This window comes from Lolium rigidum, chromosome 3 (genome assembly GCF_022539505.1).
Source record: "Lolium rigidum isolate FL_2022 chromosome 3, APGP_CSIRO_Lrig_0.1, whole genome shotgun sequence".
Lineage (NCBI taxonomy): Eukaryota > Viridiplantae > Streptophyta > Magnoliopsida > Poales > Poaceae > Lolium > Lolium rigidum.
Genome location: NC_061510.1, coordinates 320,336,785 through 320,344,914, shown reverse-complemented (window position 1 = coordinate 320,344,914; position 8,130 = coordinate 320,336,785). Strand labels below are relative to the sequence as shown.

Below are 8,130 nucleotides of genomic sequence, written 5' to 3'. Positions count from 1 at the left end.
TAGAGCCAACCTTCTGCGATGCAAACCGATCTAGATGCGATCGATCAACAAAACCTCGCCGTGAGCAACCCAGAAAACTGATACCACATGATAAGGGGGATCCCAGCAGATCCTCCTAGGTTGATGCCCGATCTTTCACAGCGAGAACCGGGTAGATAGAATCTCCCAACAACGCGATGAACGCAACCTGGAGAAGAGGGAACGAATCCAGCAAGCAACGGATCGATGAACGATACGCCTCAAACCTTGAGCTAGATAATCCTTGATGAACACAAGAACCTTCGCAGCGGATATAATAGATAAACGGCAACACCGTACCCCGGAGGGATGATACACGTGAACACACGCAATGGGGTAAATCCTAATCTTTAGTCTAAACTTGTCTGCCTAAACCCTAGCCGTCCCTCCTCCTTATATGAGGGGATGGTGGCCGGCCAGCCCTAGTGGGCCTCCCTAACTTGGTTTGGACAGGCACAAACCAAACTCGACTCAAATCAGTAAAAACCCTAATTAACCCACATATGACCATTACATAAACTAAGATAATTAAACCGGTGGAGTCCTCGAATATGGGCTCCACATAGGTCTCCATGCCCGTATCACCTTGGCTCGACACTGTTGTCCTTCTCTATAGTGGCGGCGGTTTGCAATCCTCCCTCCTGTTGAGGAGCGAGGAGGAGAGAGAGGGGAAGCACAGCAGAAACACATACAAGTTAGTTGACAGGAAGAGCAACCCGGCTGGAGAAGGCTCGGGGCTGGCGGTTCCTCACCTTGGCTCGCTGTCCTTGCACGCCTATACCGCAAGGCCGAGGCGACACTCTGGTGCGTATTGGAGGCAACACGTGTTGAAAAAATAGGAGTAAGAGATGAAGTCATTTATTGTAAGGAAGCAATAATTAGCTACTTCAGCCAAGAAACACTCAGTCCTTGAATATACCTTTCACATTTCCATATGAAGGTAATTGCACTATTCATTTATCCATATACATGAATGCTATTCGTAATATCTGCAAACTGGTGGTGCTTCTTCTCCTCTACACCTTCACCAATTTTGTAAGGACAAACGATGGTTTTCAATTGTACAAGCACCAAAGTGGTTAGGATTTCTGAAGTCATAAAATAAGAGGAGGCCTTGTGCAGATTAATCCATATATAGCAGGTGATGTACCAGAGATGAGCTGAATACACCTGCAAATAAGATGGAGACATGTACAAGGTATGAGCCTACTGAAATACTAATGCTGCAATAAACAATGATAAAAAATTCCATAGATAGTATATAAGTAGAGGTTGCAGTATTTCTGACCAAACAAAAGAACTTCCAAGAATGTCATCAAACGATTGATGTGTTCCGAGAATGTCATCAAAGTAGTAGTCGTTCCACGAATGTCATCAAACGAGTGTCATCGTTCCGAGAATGCCACTTCCGTCGGTTGACGACTAGATGACCGTTAAGTTTATGTGAACCCTTATTGCATTTTTTGAATTTTTGACAAAACAATAATAACAACTTTATGCTGAAAAACTTTGAAAGCGTTTGCAATATAATATAGTATAAAGTTATGAACACGTAGTATGAATAGTATTTTCAACAATAACATTCCAGCTTAAGTACGGAAATAAATTCATGTCCAGCATTATAAAAATATCCAGGAACAAAACCTTTTCAGCAATATCACAGTTCGATATCATCTTTTCCATCCTAGACAACAAACGAGTTCAACTGAAGCTTAGACTGGCTAATTGACGGACTGGAAAGTCTACTTGGAATAAACTATTTTGTCTATGACCGCTGCCACAACCACAATTGAGAACAAGCAAGTGCGTACCCCTTTGGCCTACCTGGGAGCGCTCCACGATAGGCACATATGGCGAGTGCTGGCCTCGCTTCGTCTCAATGATTGGCCAACGTGTCAATATCTGGTTGGTCACTCGGTCGAGGGAGAGGAACCCTGGCGACCGAACGTGTCTTCACTCGACAACCCACTCTCCCTTCCTCCCAAACCCTACCCTTTCTAAATTTTCCTCCCGTCGGCGGCGGCGGCTATAGATGGGACTTGGTTCCCGTTTAACCAATGGTTAGGTTAACCTAACCTAAAATAGAGCCCAATGGGCCAAACGGTTAACTCCCAAATCCATTTAGGTCCTTTAGGTTCATTCCAAATAATCCAAAGGTTACCCTCACCTCCACACATACACCTCCCGACGCCAAGCGCTGCTGCCTCCCGAGCGCCGCCTTCGCTAGTCGCCACCGACGAGCTGCCCGCCCTCGTGCCTCCCGGGCGCTGCTGTCACGCCCCGAAACCGGGCCTAGTCGTGACAACGCCACATATTTATAACCTTGCGATTATAAACATGTAAGGCTCAAACTAAGACATATTTAATAAGCTAAAACAACACTTTATTCACTATCTTTTCTATTACATAAAACATGATACAATATTTATTTCCCCTTTCCGTACTACGCCTACGCTTTGCCATCATCTCCAAATCATACTCACTTCTGTAAAAAAATGAGGAAGCAAGGGTGAGTACGATAAAGCATACTCAGCAAGTAGATATAGCGGAAGAAAAGATGATCGATACATTAGCAGGAATCAAAAGGATATCAACGAGATAATTAACGGAACTGAACTGAAGGAAATGAGGAACAACGATAAATTTCACAGAAATGATTGGCATCACACATGACAGCAAGCTTCCCAACCCGGGAGTCACAGGGGTTAATATTAACGCTTTTACACTCTGCAGAGGGGTACTCCGACATCGACAGTCTTGACTAGGTTGCGCTAGTCAAGCAGTGCCCTTTGACCCGCTAAAACCCGGACACTCTGACCTACTGATGTCGGTCGCTCCTACGGATCCATCACCGACACGTTCCCGAACAGAGGCCGTCACCAGCGGAGAACACAGACAGTCCCATACCTGAACTGTGACCGGTACAATATGTTTGCCGTCGTGACACCAATACAACGGGATCAGGATACTCGCAGGTAAGTAATACAATCACTATCTTGAGATCAACAATCTCAAGGCTCCACATGAGCTCCCGCAAATGATACGACTCTAAAAGCTGGAGATGACTACCCGTCTCTCTCCAATAAAATTACGATGGTCCAACGTGACCAAGGATCGTGACGCAAGAGTACTCAATCAGCTAGCAAGTGCATAAACTATGATCAACAATAGTATAGTGCATGTAGAAATACAAGCACCACAATGAAGCAACAACGATATATGAATCGGCACAGATATATTACTTCCAGGAATCAGGAATCAAGAGCAGGAGGACATTTGCTTGCAACATAGGGATCAAGATCTACTTGCCTTAAAACGAAGATACCAACAGCAAAATCAATTCTAAAAGATCAGCCGCACGCCAGCATTCTATGTATTCAGCTTTCCTATAAGCAAAGAAGCAGTACATGCCGGCCTGGCTCTCCTCGAAATCGACGCAACATTTTCCTATAGGATTAATACTACGCCGGCTTCTTCTTTCTCAGGCTAACTAGGGCGCTCGGTGGATCAAGGTAGTGACATAGTGGTTCAGTGCCGGGCGGCGTGAGTGAGCTTCAGTAGCTATTTATAGCTTTGGAGCAGCGACTGATCTCGGCTAAGAAAATATCAGACCGCTTGCCTGGCTGCCGCTTGAGCTGGATTAAACAAGTCGTTGGCCGACGTCCTGGAGGTGAGCAAAGTCTACTAGTTCTGCCTGTTGCCCGACATGCAGAGCGTCCATTAGTCCATGCCATCAGAATGTTGCCAACGCACAAGCTTTGTCCTCTCACATCATGCCACGTTGCCTTTCCTAATCAAACATCTCACGTTGCTAGTGTTGGCCATGCTTGTGTATGATTCAGTACATGCACGTATGCAGCAGCTCCATGGACACATGCTTGATGCACTAGTACTACTAGCTATTTAGCTATTTCTAATTTAACCTAAATTCTTAGTACTATCGACCATGCACAAACAAATCATGTTATTGCTTCACTATGACAAGCTACTTTAATTTTTCATTACATCCAAAGATTAGAAAAATAATCAATTAACTTCAAGTAAGAAATAAACAGAAATTTCGGGTCATCACAGCTGCCGTCACCATCCGCCCTCCCTTACATATCCTCTACATCTCCCGAGTCCCAGGCGGAAGCCACCATGCCTGGAACCTGTGCCGCCGGTAGGTGAAGCAGCAGCTCATCCTTGTCCGCCTATGAGACCACGTTGTTGGCTGGGATTAAGTAGGGTAATTGATCTGATTTGCATCCAGCTGCAGCTCCACTCTCAAGATTCATCTCTGCGATGCAGCAAACAACGAGTTGTACTAGATAGCTGAACGACTTCTGAATGAATACTGAATTACTGGGCAGCTTCAGTTCGAAGGTCAATTGTGGTTTCTAACGAAATTTAGAAATCGCAGATCCCGTCATGTGCATGTACGATTGTTGACGTGGAATCTGTTATTCTGAAAATACTTGAAACTTGTCTGTCATTTTGAATATGCTTGTGAATTGTTAGTTTTTTTTTAGCAATGGTCATGTTGATTTCCGAGCTGACAAATCAAGCTTTGCAAAAGCTTAGCAAATTGCCATCGTTACATAAAATAAAAATGGTTAAAACCTAAATAACCAATGGTTAACCATTTAAACCGTATTAACCTAATGGTTAACCTTATTAACCTTTTAAACAAAATGGTTAAATAGGTTCGAATCCGAAAAATAAATGGTTAACCAAGTCCCATCTTGAGCGGTGGCTCCCCAGTCCCCACGGCCACCTCCTCTCTTTCTTCCTAATCTTCTTCCTCTCCCCGCCCGATTCCTGGCCTCCTCTACCACCACAGAGGTATGTGCGACGTCAGCCCCGCACCATCACCTAGCCATGGCCACCGACCAGCGCTACGACCTGATGAGGTCGCACGGGGGCCACGAACATGGCTTGCGGCAGCGGGGTGGGCGTTCTCGCTTCCGAGGTCCCTAAGCCAAGTGAGGACTGTTGGCCGCAGCGGCGCCGGTGATTGTCAGAGGCGGCGCGGACGGCCTACGTGGAGGAGGGCTGTGCTCCCACTCCTCCATCTCCACGAGGCGGCGGTGGCCGTCAGCCACAGCCTTCCACGGTTTATTTCGTCACTGGTGAGTACTATATTGCCGCGCCTGGATGATATGTGACGTTTTGGTTCAGAATCTGATATGAAAGTTGATGATCAGCTTTGGATATGAGAAACCCGAGTAGATAGAGGGAGATGGAGTAAGGAAAGAAGATGGGGTGACAGACGGGGCTGTGGCAGCGCCCCGTGTTTCCCATCTCCATCAGACATCCACAAACGAAGACCCCAATTTCATCCACTAGGTACAAAATAAATTGAATATTTGGCCTACTTTTTTACCATTATATGCTAGGCTCTGTTCATTCATATACTGAAGATTTGATGTTTTGTGATTTGGATTCTGCAACCAACTCAAGAACTCCGCATTTGGCAGGCCAATGTGTTACCTCCTCTTGACAATACATCAGATCCAAATGTGGGGTTTCTTTCTATCGTTATAAAGCCCTCCGTAGGGATTGTTCTTTCATGTTAACTTGTACTAATGACTGAAATAAATGATTGCGTGCTATTGCAGAGGGAAGCCAAATGGAAGAGATCTTGGTCAAATTTGAAAGCCATATATCAAAGCATTTTGGGAAAATGGAACCAGACTCGGGAAGATGCGTTCCTGGAATATGCATGTCTTTTTGTTAGTTCATTGATTTGTTTGAAAAGAAGATTACGGCGATAAGAGTAATATAGATTATCCTTTTGAGACATTTGTTTGTGCAAAGCAAATTTCTTGTTTTAGTGTCTTGTTAGGCCCTGCTGTATTTTTGTGCAAAGTTGTACTTTCTTTTAGGTTTGATTAGTGAACACATGCAAATATATATCATTCTTACCAGGTTTAGCATCTGATTTTTTTATCCCTTTCATTGTTTGTATCAACTGTATCTGCTCTCATTTTTGTGTGATTTATATTGTCTAGGTCTGTAGACTCCGCAATATCGAGGAGATGTTTGCCTCTCTGATCCTTAACGAGAGCAGATATGTTTATCCATTTTTACACAAAGATGAGACCAGATTCTAGGTTTGTAGACCATGCAATATCCTGCTGTATTTTTGTGCAAAGTTATACTTCTATTTAGGTTTGCTTAGTGAACACATGCAAATCTATATAATTCTTACCAGGTTTTATTATTTATATTACATAGCATCTGATTTTGTTTATCCTTTCGTTGTTCTTTCATCAACTGTATATGCTTTCATTTTTGTGTGATTTTTATTGTCTAGGTCTGTAGACTCTGCAATATCGAGGAGTTGTTTGCCTCTCTGATCTTTAAGTACTTACCTGGTCAGTATATATGCCATTATATTTCTGGTTCATCTCTTAAGTTATAATAAACACGATTTTTTTTTATACATGCTACTACTATCACTTGGTATGCGAAATTGTAAGTCATCCTATGTTTGTCACTCTAACTATCTAAATCCTATGTTTGCCTCAGGAAATTCTGTAACTACTATAGAATGTGGGATGTATGGTTTCCTACACTCCAGATCTCCATGGTTGGGCCTCTGAAGATTTAGACCCACGTAGTATTTCTTGATTTGTCCTCTCCGTGTGGTTACTATAGTGTAATAAGCACTGCTATTCAGCTTCTTTTTGTGAGATTTCAATATTTTTTTCAACACAAATAATTATTTTCTTTGTTGTCTTCATTTGTGAGAAAATCCTAAGAAGCTTTCTTCATATCGAAGTATTTCAGACCAAAAAGAATCATTTACTTAGAGCCCTCAATGTTGATTATTTAGTTGTTTCTGGTCCTAAACGAGACACTCTTTGGTTAATTTGAGACTCTTTCTCAGGTTTCCTTTACACATGAATGTTTATGCCTGTTGGTCACAGAAATACATGAGTGATATCCTTTAGGGCCACTTGTTTTTGTCTGAATTTTCATGTGTAACCGAATCTATATTATTGAGGCATATTAGTCCACCGAATGTACACTTAATTTTCAAGATGAATCCAGAAATATTAGTCACAAGGTGTAGTGAATGTCTGCTATCTTTATGTTCTTACAACTTTTCCAACAATCTCTTTTAAGGTGTATGCATATTTATTAGAACATTCTTTTCTAATGGCATTACGATATCTGCTGTGTACGCATCGCTGATGACACAAACGGTGGTGACATTCATATTTTTGATGGGTCATGGGGCACAACACCTAGGCCTTGGAGATCGATGACGATGAGTAGGTTCTGGTCGCCGTCGTGGTACTCGTGGTAGGCCGACAGCTGATGCAAGTTCGGCCAATACCAAGGTAAAGGCCTCCTTCCTCACTTGCTTCTGATGTATCCCTCGGTCCATCCAGCCCTCCACTTCATCTAATTCATCTCCCATATGGGTTGTGAGAAGCAGTTAGGATACCCTGAAAGAGACGGTTCAGTTGCTGAACGTCGGTGTGAGCTATGAAAAGGCCTACTCCTTCAATCTATTGTAAGGCACAACCATACAGGAATAAAACTTAAAGCCTAGGTTAGATAGACATCAGAGTGTATGAAAAAAGACATGGTTGATAGCAGCCATCCAAGATTAAAGATGATTGGTGAGTTAAGACACCTACTTATCGTTTTTTTTTTCACTTACCATCATTCTTACACGATTCTCACCCGCTTATCAGATCGTGCTGCAATATTGAGTTTGTGGTGGCTTCCATTTGTATCTCAACCATGTTGAGAAATTTCCGTTTGGCTTTCCTCCATGAGCTTTTATAGTAATTGTGGTTTTGGTGTACTTAAATATCTTCCATAGCATCCAATTGGTATATACTAATTAAAATTTTCCATTTATATTCGCTGCTCACAGATCTCACCAGAAGCATGCATGTTCGCTGATGCTGACCATTATAAGACTACAACTATGTGTCTGTACAATACTATGTTACAACTGCGGTGAAATTTGGTAAGTTTGTGCGAACCAGTTATTAGTAACATAGTTCAAATACAATATCCTTTAGGTTTTATACCATTTTTGTTCTCATCACCACATATTCCATAAAAGTTCTTTGAAAAACTTAGTGATGCGCTCATGGTAGTAACAGA

The 8,130-nt window shown here is 42.7% G+C and overlaps 1 long non-coding RNA gene across 3 annotated transcripts; it reads left to right on the top strand.

Annotated features, from left to right (window-relative positions):
* The first annotated feature begins 4,752 nt into the window (after nt 1–4,752).
* On the top strand, nt 4,753–8,130 carry LOC124703798. Of its 3 annotated transcripts, XR_007003302.1 has the most exons (6): nt 4,753–5,129; nt 5,478–5,519; nt 5,619–6,113; nt 6,317–6,377; nt 6,532–7,349; nt 7,895–8,130. It is a non-coding gene; the product is annotated as an uncharacterized LOC124703798 (long non-coding RNA). The 3 variants fall into 3 exon arrangements; XR_007003301.1 differs by having other exon boundaries at nt 5,619–6,377; XR_007003300.1 differs by lacking the exons at nt 6,532–7,349; nt 7,895–8,130 and having other exon boundaries at nt 6,317–6,448.